The sequence below is a fragment of the Phascolarctos cinereus genome, unplaced genomic scaffold (assembly GCF_003287225.1).
Source record: "Phascolarctos cinereus isolate Bilbo 61053 unplaced genomic scaffold, phaCin_HiC Scaffold_4;HRSCAF=312, whole genome shotgun sequence".
Classification (NCBI taxonomy): Eukaryota; Metazoa; Chordata; class Mammalia; order Diprotodontia; family Phascolarctidae; genus Phascolarctos; species Phascolarctos cinereus.
The window spans coordinates 285,700,114-285,712,482 of NW_027555847.1; positions in this window are offsets into that span (position 1 = coordinate 285,700,114).

The following is a 12,369-nucleotide window of genomic DNA, read 5'->3' on the forward strand; positions in this document are numbered from 1 at the left end:
AACGTTATAACCCTTTTATTAGGCTCAAAGCCCCACTGATTTCTAAAATTAAGAATTCTTCAGGTGATGAGGGAATATGATGCTACCAGGGCCTATTTTCCTAAGCCTTTCTTTAAACTAGTTGGGCCTAAAAAGACTTGCTTTCAGTTCATTGGAATGTTGCCATTTCTTGCAAATGAATGTCTTACTAACTAATTACCATTAATACCTGTGAATAATATGCCTCATTATCCTGTAGAAGAATTGAATTGCTCCTTGGGGAAAATTAGCCTTAAATCAGACAGTATCTTAGGTCCCTTTTCCCTTAAGGAAATAAAGAAAATAAGTCCTTGGATATTATGGAGGGAAAGGGAATCTTAATTCCTTTGTTTCTATCATTAAAATTATGAGAAAAAAAGGAAGAGGTTAGGGGCTTTTCTGAAGTCTGGATGAAGGGATTTAATAGGTATCCCAGAAGGTAGTCTGGGAATATTTCTCTGGATGTAGATTGACTGAGTACATAGTATCATAATTTTAGACCTGGGTAGGTATCACTTGGTCTTATCACTTACATTAGGAAACTGACACAAAGAAAAATGACTTTCTCAAGGTAACAAAGGTAGTAAGAAATAGGTGGCATTCACATCCAAGACTGATGACTTTAAATCCAATGATCTCTGGGCTAACATGCTACCTTTTCAAAATGAATGTCCTAGGTTGTTTTTTTTTTCTTTCTTTGCTATTTGTTTTAGTCAACTTGTCAATAAGTATTTATTAAATGCCTACTTATGTGCTGGTCTTTGGGGGCACAAAGAAAAATAAAATAACTCAATCCCTTTTTCTTAAAAACCTTACAATCTAATTGGGGAGACAATATGTAAACAAACAAAACACATGCTAGATAAATTGGAGATAATCAATAAATAGAAGCCAAGTCACACAGTAGATAGAGAGCTAGGCTCTCTATCAGTAATACTCATCTTCCTGAATTCAAATCTGACCTCAGACACTTGTGTGACCCTGGGCAAGTCGCTTATCCCTGTTTCCCTCAGTTCCTTATCTGTAAAATTAGCTAGAGAAGGAAATGACAAATCAGTCCAGTACCTTTGCCTAGAAAAACCTAAATGAGGTCATGAAGAGTCAGACATGACTGAAAACAACTGAACAACAACAACAATAGAAGGAAGGCACTAGCGTTAAGGAGGATCAGGAAAGGTTTCCTGTAAAAGACTGGATTTTATCTGGAACTTAATGGAGACCAGGGAAGCTAGGAGCCAGAAACAAGGAGGGAAAGTGTTCCATCCATGGGAAACAACCAGTGAAAATTCTCGGAGTCAGGAGATGTAGAATCTTGCTTGAGGAACATTAAGAAGACCACTGTTAGTGTGTAGCAGAATACATGGAGCAGGATGGAGCAGAGAATAAAGTCAAAGAATACTGGAGAGTAGGAGGGGTCAGGTCACAAAGGGCTTTGAATGCCAAACAGGATTTTATATTTGATCCTGGAGGTGATGGATAGGGAACCACTTAATTTATTGAATAAGGGAGTGACAAGGTCAGATTTGGATTTTAATAAGATTAATTTGACAGCTGAATGAAGGATGGACTGGACTCACAGTAGGGAAAAACTTGATTTTGCTGTCTTTATTTTGTTTGAGTTTTGTCTTGTTTTCATCTCACATAAGGTTGTTTTCTAATACACAAAAATTAGCTCATTTGTTCAAATGACAAAGAAAAGTTTCCAGAAAAGCAGTTTAATGGAGAATGAGCTCAGGTCATAAAGTTGTTCTATTAAATTCCCATGCCTTGATCTGATTTGGTTGTCTTAGCTAACAAGAAATAATTGTATTTTCATGGATTTTTTGACTTTTCTTTGAGATCACAAAAACATCTGAGCTAAAAGGGACCTTAGAAGTCACCTAATCCAACTCACTTATTTATTTTATTTTATTTTATTTTATTTTATTTTATTTTATTTATTTTATTTTATTTTATTTTATTTATTTTATTTTATTTACAATTGCATTGCATTGCATTGATACAGCCTTTACCTACGTAAATACAAATTAGTTCCTTAAAATTTCTTTGGGAGGTAGGTATCATCTGAATAAGAAAACTTGGTAACTGGAAAATTGACAAAGATACTAAAATAATGTTTGTGTTCTGCCAGAGCAGAGGTTGAAAAGTAAAGAATCAAGTGATATTTAGTGGAATTGAAGGTAGATTTGTTATAGAAGTACCTTGGCAGTCACAATTTCCAGGGTGCAAATAAATGGCCGTCTTGTCTCATGCAAGAAGCCAATGCTTTTTGCTCAGTTATTTTCTTTCTTCCTTCTTTCCTTCCTTCCTTCGTTTCTTCCTTCCTTCGTTCCTTCATTCCTTCCCAACAGTAACAGAAATATCAAAGGAAAAAACTACTTTTCGCTGCTCAGAAGTACAGTCTTGAATTCATAACAAACTGGAAAGTGTAAAGGACGACAGCATTATGATCTCTAACTGACACTAAGCAGGACTGATCAAAAAGCCTGACTTCATTTGAGATAAATTTCATCACCTGGATTTGGAGTCCTATATTTAATGTGGCCTAGTTAATCAAAGATCTGTGCCTAAAGAAAAGCAAAGCATTTTGAAATGCAATCCCTCTTTTCCTCCATTACCTATAAGCAGGCTCAAGTTGCTATGTGGAGACAATGGAAAGCAATTTATTAAATTGTTACTGAGTTCATTTAATAACTGGATGTAACAAAGTTGTAAAGCTAAACTAATGAAGGAAAAACAGTTGATTATTCTGCTGAGATACTATGACTGGAAATAATGAACTCATGGCTGATGAGGGTTTTTTTTTTTAAAGAAGGAAGGTGCTTTTGCTTCCTCTGAATAATTGGATTTCTAGCCAGCCTTGTAGAAGGTATTGTATCTTCCCTGCTCACAGAACTTCTAGTCACTAAGTCCAGGCCTGATTAGATGATTAAGTTTTGAATCCAAATAATGAGTGCCACATAAGCATTTTTGTTTCCAATGCTCTAGGTAATTCTTCAAGTCTTTAAGTTGCAGAAAAGGTGCCAGCCTGCACTGGTAGAAATAGTTTCTTCCTTCAAGAGTGCCCCATAGCAATGAAATCACAGAACCAGTGCCTATCCCCCATCTCCTCAAATATAAAGTATGAATAAGATGTAATTTTAGACAAATGACATTATTTAATGCAAATATGTTAAACTACACTGAAATGATGATTTACATATCTTCACAGCACATTTTTGAACTCACCAACTAAAGCTGGGGCAACTGAGGTAATTGATTTAATTTTTTCACTTTGTTATCATATTTTTATATCACCTTCATCCCCTATATGTCCCTCTCTCCTCCCCCCCATCCAGATAGTAAAATCATCACTTTTAACAAAGACTGAAAAAGAGAAAAAAGCAGTTAAGCAAAAATTAAACTGAGGCCTGATAAATATGCAGATCATCTCTGAGGCTACTTCCCAAAAACAGACTGGGGGACCTACCTGGGAGAGTTGCAGTGATGTGTAAGAGAAGTGCTTTGCTGTTCTGGGCTGGGTCTGACTTGGACTAGTCCCCTGGTGGTTCTGACATTGGAATGAAATGAGACACATAGGTAATTTAACAATTAACCAAAAGACATTTGCTTAACAATAGCTGGGGAAGGATATTCAACAAGGATAGGTATTGAGGACTGATTCAGCTGAGTCAAACTACCTTGCTGAATTACTTATCATAGTATGATGTTGTGTGCCTCTTGAACTTCTCGGTGGCTGCTCTGTATTCAGGTGACCCAGACATCTTATCAGCAACATTGAATACACACTCATGCGTACCCACACACACATTCTGTATTTAGTTTTTGTCTGGCAACTACATGGTGGTCAGCAGATTTTTTGATCTGCTGTACCTTTTGACCTAGAAAATTGGGACCATGTCCAAAAGACTTTAGCAGTCCTCAATATTTGTTCTTGGTCTGTCTCTTTCTGGATCTCTCTGGTCTTTGACTCCTTTGGTGATGGCAGAATCTGATGAGAAAAATGACTTAGGTCCCTCCCTGTGTTCCAAAGTTGACATGTGGCCCTATGAATATGGACCATAGTTATTTGCCTTCTGAAATAATTTTTTTTCCTTCATTTCAGGTGAAGATTAATCTGGAAGCTCTGGCTTTGTTAGTTGTAAAGGAAGTTCCCAGGAGTCTTGTAGTACAAGAGTCCAGCAATGTGGGGGTCTGAGATTCAAATGCACCTCAATACTCTGAGGACCAGCATTTAAGATCTAGCCCAGTAGTAGCAGAGCTCATCTGAGAGTGATGACGCATTTGGATGTGAACTTGGAGGGACTATTGCCATGTAGAAACTGGGGTAAATTTGAGTCATTCTTCCCAGAGACCTAAAAATGAACCCTTTAGTTATTGAGGGGAAATTTTTGTGTTTATATAAGTAAATATCCTTTTTTAAAAGCTGATGATGTGAAATGAACAAATGGAACTGGAGTGCTAGTTGCTACTCACTAGCGGCTGATAGTGGGAGAAACATACCTGGAATGGAGTCTCTAGCCAGTGGGATTTAAGAAAGGAATCCAAAACCTAAAGGATAATCCCTAGAACCTGAAAGGGAGATGTAGCAGCGTGGCTTTGGAATAGAATAGGGGGACCATATAGATTTTGAACTTCTTTTTTTTTTTTTTTGCTAGGCAATGGGGTTAAGTGACTTGCCCAGGGTCACACAGCTAGTAAGTGTTATGTGTCTGAGGCCAAATTTGAACTCAGGTACTCTCGAATTCAGGGCCAATGCTCTATCCACTGCGCCACCTAGCTGCCCAATTTTGAACTTCTTTAGGGTGGGGACTTTTTTTTTTTTATATCTCCACCACTTAACACAGTGCCTGATACATGGTAGGTACTTAATAAATGTTTGTTGATTGATTGAATCTGAGTTGTTTGGTGAGTTCTCTGTGAGGCCTACACCATGTCAGTACTTTCAGAAAACCTTCATTTTTCCTCCCTTTTGAAATTATTTCTCTTTGTATGAAATTTTTTTCAGAATTTCATTCTTGAGATTTCTTATCCCTTCTTGACTGACTTCTCCTCGGTAATTTTAGTCCAAGGGATGCTACTTATTCTTTCTTATTTCACCACCAGGTAACACTGCAAGCCTTTGTTTGAATGTTATTCAACTAGGAGTGTCCAGAACTTCGCACTGTGATGGTCATCCTGGAGATCATATGCATTCGCTCCACAGGACTAAGGAAGGGCCTCTCTGTTGTTCTCAGAGGGTTGGTAACTATCTCTCAGCTACTTCTCACCATAGAGCAGCACTGTCTCAATATTTAGATATTTGGGATTGATTTAGAATAATTCGATCAAAATTATCTCTTGAGCCCCAATTGCTAGTGAACTCTGCCTCTTCCATAACTTGCTGTGTTTCCTAAACTCTAGAAAAGTCTTGACAAATTAATTTTCTTCCAACAAAAGTAGACAAATAAAAATGCTTATTTATACATAGTTGCTTTTATTATTGTTGTAGAATTAAACAAAATTCATAATTAATACATAATAGCAATAAAATAATGGACTTACTTTGTCTTAAAGACGTCTTCCACATGGTTATGCACCTGCCAGTCTTCAACACTCTGGAAGTCCCCAGACAATACAGAAGTGGCTTGCAATCCATTGCGCTAGAAATATGCCGTTTAGTCCTCCTTCAAGTACATGATGGCATGTAGACAATATAATATCATTCAAACAAGCTTGATGTTTGACTTCGTTCCTTGTTTAAGGAAGTAAGTAGAAGAAAAGATGAATAAAGACATAGGCTTATGAGAAGATAGAAACTTCCATGGCCAATGTTTTTCTTAGTCTCTGCTGCTCTATTCTGTCACTCATAGGGATCTACAACCTTTTCTCTTAATAGCTAGCACACAGAGAAGGGAGGATATACCTTATGGCCAGCCTCAACAAGAAGAGTAGGGACTGGTACCATGCTACCCTTGCAATTCTCTACAATCTCAACTTTAGCATCCCTCTCCATGTTTCATTACATTTCCATTCTAATTTAATCCCCATCAGGCTAACTCTCTTGATGCTCCATTGAATTTGAGAGGTGAGAGGGGGAGGAAGGAGCAGAGAGAGAAAGGGGCGGTATGCTCTAGACATTTGAAATCTGCTTTCTCAAAGTCTAAGATGCATATCAGCCTATGCCTGCCATTCCATTTATTTCTATTACAATCTCTAGGAGTTCAGGGCTTTCCAGGTTTCCAGTATTTCCACCTCAGGATCAGTTTCTTTCTGTCGTTGAGAGTCAGCTCCACAACACAATTCCTCTTTCCCTCTTGTTGGATTGATGTTGTATTGAATTATGAACTTAAAGCAAATCAAGAAGTTAGTAGCTCCTCTACCTCTTGTAGAAAGAGAGCTTGAGCAGTTATTTGGATAGGTGGAGCCTCCAATATTACTATATCATGCTTCAGTGCTATGTTTGCAATCTATTTCCCTAATTCCTTATCTCTTTCTTCTCCATCCGGGTGGTCTATGGTATACTCTGACGACAAACGTATCGCTTATACATCCATTGATCATCCTTCCAATGCGCTTCATCGTACTTTCCCATTCTGATTCCTGTATTTCACCCCTTGAATATCTTCCTTATATACAATGCTATCCTACCCTATCTTTTATCCATTCCATTTTTTTGAATAAGATTAAGTTTTCTATACTCTTATTCCAGTCATGGATTTTATCTTACTAAGTCTCTGTGGTATTGCCTATGAGGTCAAATTGGCTTCCTAGAATTATGACATTGGTTTCATCTTGTTTATTTCCAAAACATTGTTCATTTGTATTTAGATATTTGAGGATCTATGGGTTTTACTAGTGGCTCCTTTCTTGGATTTTGTCTTTTTTGAGTTTCTGGGTGTTTTAACTTCTTTTCTCTTTTCTCCTTTCTGCTCCCTGGAGATGGACTAAAAGATAGACTTTAGGAGGAGAATGTCATCTACACTGTCAGATGTATTCTCTTTGTCAGTTGGTTTTATTTAACTGTTACCCTTTGTTCTGTCTCTGTGTGGGGAAGTAACAGTAGTATATAAGTGATTAAAGTGATCGTAGTGTATAAGAAACCACAAATGGTTTTTAAAAGATGGTGAGAGGAGATCAGCCCCTATCTTAGTATTTTAAATTGATGAAGAAAAAAATTTGTTTAAAACTATTAGCAATGTGTAATATTTTCAAGGGTCAAATATCACTGAAATTCAGAAATGGAAGTAAGGAGTAATGAAAATAACGAGATGATAATATGGCTATGTACTTGCCTGCTTTTTTAATTTATAAAACTTCACTATTTGAGAACTTTTAAAATGATCACTTATTACAGCATAGGTCTTGTAGCCATTGTCATACACTCATTACATATAAAGTGAACATTTGAAATTATTTCTTGTCTCATTGTCTTGAAAATATGGTCAATTGTAAAATTGTGCTTTTCTCTGCTACTTTTTTTCTGCTACTTTTCTGATAAATCCATAATACATGTCAATAGCTAGAAATTTAAAGAATAAAACTTTCCATATAGAATAACTTTTAAAAAGCAGTGTATTTGGTTAATTTCCTCTTATGAAAAGGAAAGCATTACGTACAAAACCTGGAGGCTACAAATAGCCTAAATCAATGGAAATTAAACTAATACTAGTATTTAGAACTAATTTCTCCTTGTCCAGAAAAATAATGTTGTTAGATAATTCCCTGAATGATCAGGTTTAATTTGCAAATTGTATTGGTTACAATTCATAGATAAGTTAAAGAAGTAATCTCTCTCTCTCTCTGTATCTCTCTCTCTCTCTCTCTCTGTGTCTCTCTTTATTGTCAGGAGCTAGAGTAACTAAATTTCCATTATTAATAACAACAAAATAGTTCTTGCTATAGTATTCCCAAATGATTGTAAGATAATTTATTCAAGCCTGAACCTTTACCTCCTATCAGGGTAATTGAGTGATTCATTAAACAACAACAACAAAATTTAGTCCTTGATAATGTGAAAGAAGAAATTATTGTATGTGAGAACTTATGAGGAAAGAGAATGAATGACAATACTTTCTGCCTCTCATAAATCTACCTCTCTGTCTTTGTTTTTTGACATAAATTGAAAATCTGATTTAATGTCATCACTCTGGTAGCTGAAGATATACATTAGTCACTAGCATTTTATGCTACAACATCCTTCTTTCTAGAATGACTTTAGGCCCAAGTGGGTAATTTATTCAAATATGGTCCCTATTTGATGTTCACTATAGAATTCATAGGAAGTTTTTGAATTTTCAGGTATTTTTATAGGCCTGTAATAATTTCGTTCCAGGGAAACACATTCTTTCATGCTTATGTATTTCTAGCAATAGAGTCTATGAGTCTATGAGTCTACTCTCTTATGTAATAAAAGTAGAACTCAAAAAATACTATCAACGGTAAAACTGGTTGTGTGACTTTGGAAAGATTTCTGCTACTGCTCAGAGCATCCACAACTTTCAAGGACTTTATCTCTCTCATTTAGGCAAGCCAAATGTATTACTCATTGCTTTTTCACAGGGAATCAACTTCAAAACAAATTTAAATCTTTCAAATGTAACAACCTCACCAAAATTCCCCAGCAATGGAGTACTGGGATGAAAATGGAGGGCAAAATTCAACTTCTGAATGAGAAACAAAAGATGAAGTGTGTCGCAGGAAATAATGCAACTCAGTAGGAACAGGTGTCCTGGTAGAGGCAGGAATGGGAGACACAGAAGTGAAGAGAATTTATCTCTGAATCTGGCCTACTCTTGCCTACACTTCCTAGGGTTCATAAGGGATGAATAGGCGGATGTTAGAAAGCCGGTGTCAGGAAATCTAAAGTGCTAACTTTAAGTAATTCTGGTTCACAGTGGATTCTAAGTTCACAATCTGTTCTGAAGGCACAGAGACAGAAGCATTGAACTAGAATTTGGTCTACTGTATGACATGTCGGTGGTAGTTTAAAATTTTCCCCCAACCAGAATACTTTATCTCTCTGATGCTTATTTTCCTTATCTGTAAAATGAGATTAGATCACATGACTAATAATCACCCTTCAAGTGCTAACATTCAGTTTATTTATTACTCCTTTGTTGTTGGCTTCTAGGTTCACATGGAAGATCATTGAGGGCCTAAGTGCTCTATTCATCCTTGAGGAATAGCTACCTTCACTGTGGAGATTGCAAAGGGGCCCAATATGTGGCCCTGCATCCCCATGGCTCAGCTCTCCTAGTGTTTGGAGTCTAGGCTATGAAAAAGGGAGATAAAAAGGGAGAAAGAAGATAATAATTTGACATCTTGATTGCTGGTCATTTCATCCACTGGAAATATTCCTGTTTTGTCATGTAAAATGCTATGATCACGTTGATTGTTTACAATGTTAAGAATTTTGGAGCCTTGCTATGATGCTGTCCTTAAGATCCCTGAGTTTCATTCTCTATGAATCTTTATGAGCATGACATTCCTCTGATGGTATCCATGATAAACCTCAGAGGGATTCCAGATGAACTCCTGCTATGGGGGACCATGTTTTAAAGTACTTAGGTCGTGAATATTTGATTTGAGTACAGGTATAGGATATACAATTACAGCTTCAAAACTTCATCCCACTGTGGCTGAGCATACTGTTACATCCTTAAGAGGGAATATGATCTTGGGAATTACAATTTAATTGTAATCTTGGGAGACTGAGAGTTTAATTGTCATTCTGGGGAGATTGTTAACTGTCATAGCTGAAGGGAGAGACTGAGCACAGAGACTGAGGAGAACAAGAGAACATCTTTCCTGAGAGACTGATTTATCGAAGCAAAGAAACATTATGAAAAGAATTCTTGAAAAGAGACTTTAACAATCATCTTGAGATGACTGGTCGAACTGTGTTTTCAGAGCTGAGAAATCAGTAATTCAAGTCAGTGGCTTGTGATTTTTCTCACTGTAACATTGTTGAAGTATCTGAATGAATTTATATTGTTTGTTGCTCAATTAATAAAATGTAGTTAGTAACACTGATGTTTATTTAAGCCTATAAGATCAACAGGATTTAATATTTAACATTTATCAAATTGATTGGGGGCTAAGAGCTAATTGATTAATTAATGAAAGATTAAACATTTTATATATTAAAACATATTCCTTGATTGCCTCAGAACCTAAAAAAGGAATTAATTAGGTAATGAGTCAAGAAGCAAAATGAAAGGGGTGACCCAGAAAAGCTGTTTGCCAAGGGCAGGTTATAATTTGTAAACCCTGCTAGATACATAATATTAGTTTATTTTTGATAACATTTCTGGCCAACATGACATAGGTGAAAGAGCTGAGGTTAAATCCACATCTAATGTTTACTATATGTATGACTTATGAAGTTACATACCTAACCTGGGCCTCAGAGGTTTCCTAATCTGTAAAATAGAGGGGTTAGACTAGATTGCTCCTTAGCTTCCTTCAAATTCTGTATCTATAATCCCATGACCTAAATTAGCTAAAATAAGATGTACATTGTTATTGTTGTTCAGTTGTTTCAGTCATGTCTTACTTTTTGTTACCCTTTTTGTGGTTTTCTTGGCAAAGATACTGGCGTAGTTTGACATTTCTTTCTTCAGCTCATTTTACAGATGAGGAAACTGAGGCAAACAGGGTTAAGTTTCTTGCCCAGGGTCACACAGCCAGTAAGTATCTGAGGCTGCATTTGAACTCAGGTCTTCCTGACTCCAGGCTCGATGGGCCACCTACCTGTCCTGAATGTGCACATTAGCTGCAACCAAACACTGAGAAAAACAAACAGAATTATAGCACTGGGCATTCATCATCTTTTAAAAGCCATTATAACTCTATAAATGTCACCTTCTGACAAAAGATATTTTATAGATTTGTATCCAGAAACTAATCCTTTCCATTTTGGAATGAATTATAGATAACTGTTATATTAGCATCATCTAATTATTGTAATGATTCTTTGGATCCTCCCTCCTCACATGCTCCCAGTTTCATGTATTTCCATTTAACTTGTATGCTATCTGTATAGAATAGTCCAATGTAATGAGACACAAAAAAACCTCCCGCCCCCCCCCCCTCTTAGATGAGCCTTTGGATTGCTAAGGTAAATTATTCAGATTCTAGGCCCAAAGGCAGTAGGGAATAAATCAATGAAGAAGACCTTCTGAAAAACAAAAAGGCTTTTATTAAATTTCTCAGGGCCCTATTGTAGGGAACATTGAGCAAGCATCCTGAGCTTCTTAAATTTCTTTCGCTATATGATTTTGGAAATGTCATTTAAACTCTGGTCATTAATTTAAGGTCCCTTGCTTTGCTGAAGGTTTCTCTTTGCCCTACTTAGACAATAGCATTTGACAAAGTGCTGTAATTGGTAGTAGGTGAAAAACAACTGAGGATCACTACTTTTCCTTACCATATAACAATACATATGCATATATAACATATACTAATATATATATGTATATACCTTTAATCTACTTATCAGTGTATATACTATTTCCCTCCAGTAGAATGTAAGCTCCTTGAGGGCAAGGATGGTTTAAGTTTTGTGTTTGTTATTCCAGCAGCTAGTGCAATACCAGACACAAAATGGGTGTTTAATAAATGCTTATTGAATTGAATTAAATAGTCTAACACATTCTGCTGAAACTGTAAGTCAAGTTGGTTAGGTACTTAATAGTATAGATTGCAGAGTAAAGATGATAATGCCTCATATTTTAAAAAGTGTTTAAAGATTCACAGAATGCTTTCTTCACAACTTTGTGATGTAGGGCTGATATTACTACCTCTACTTTATTGATGAGGAGATTTCCACTGAGAGAGATGAATTGCCTTGCCAATGATTGCACAGCCAGCAAGTGACAGTTCGGAGACTACATCATGTTGCTTTCTTGGTAGTCGCATCCTGACTTTTCTATGGCTATATCTGAAGCATCATGAATAAGTGAGAATATATATTTTTTCTTTTAAATCTCTGAACAGAAGGAGATTTTACGAACAAAGTAACCACCCTAATGGTGGGGGCAGCATAGTTTAGTGGAACATATTCTGAATGTCAATCAGAGGACCTGGTTTCAAATTCTGGGTCTGCCAACTTCCTGCCTCTGTGACCTTACACAAGTCACTAAACATCTCACAGCTTCAGTTTTCTCTTCTGTTAGGGGATTGGACTAGACGATATCAAAATTCCCTTGCTAGAAAACCCAAGTTAAATGTCTAGTCCTGAGTTTTCTAATATTTCTTTCCTTTCTGGTTTTAGTAACAATGGAAAACAGCTTGCTACCGTCCTTTATACATGGGTATACTTTTCCTTTCAGAATGTTTCTGAATAGTTGTGTAAATAAAATCATATTT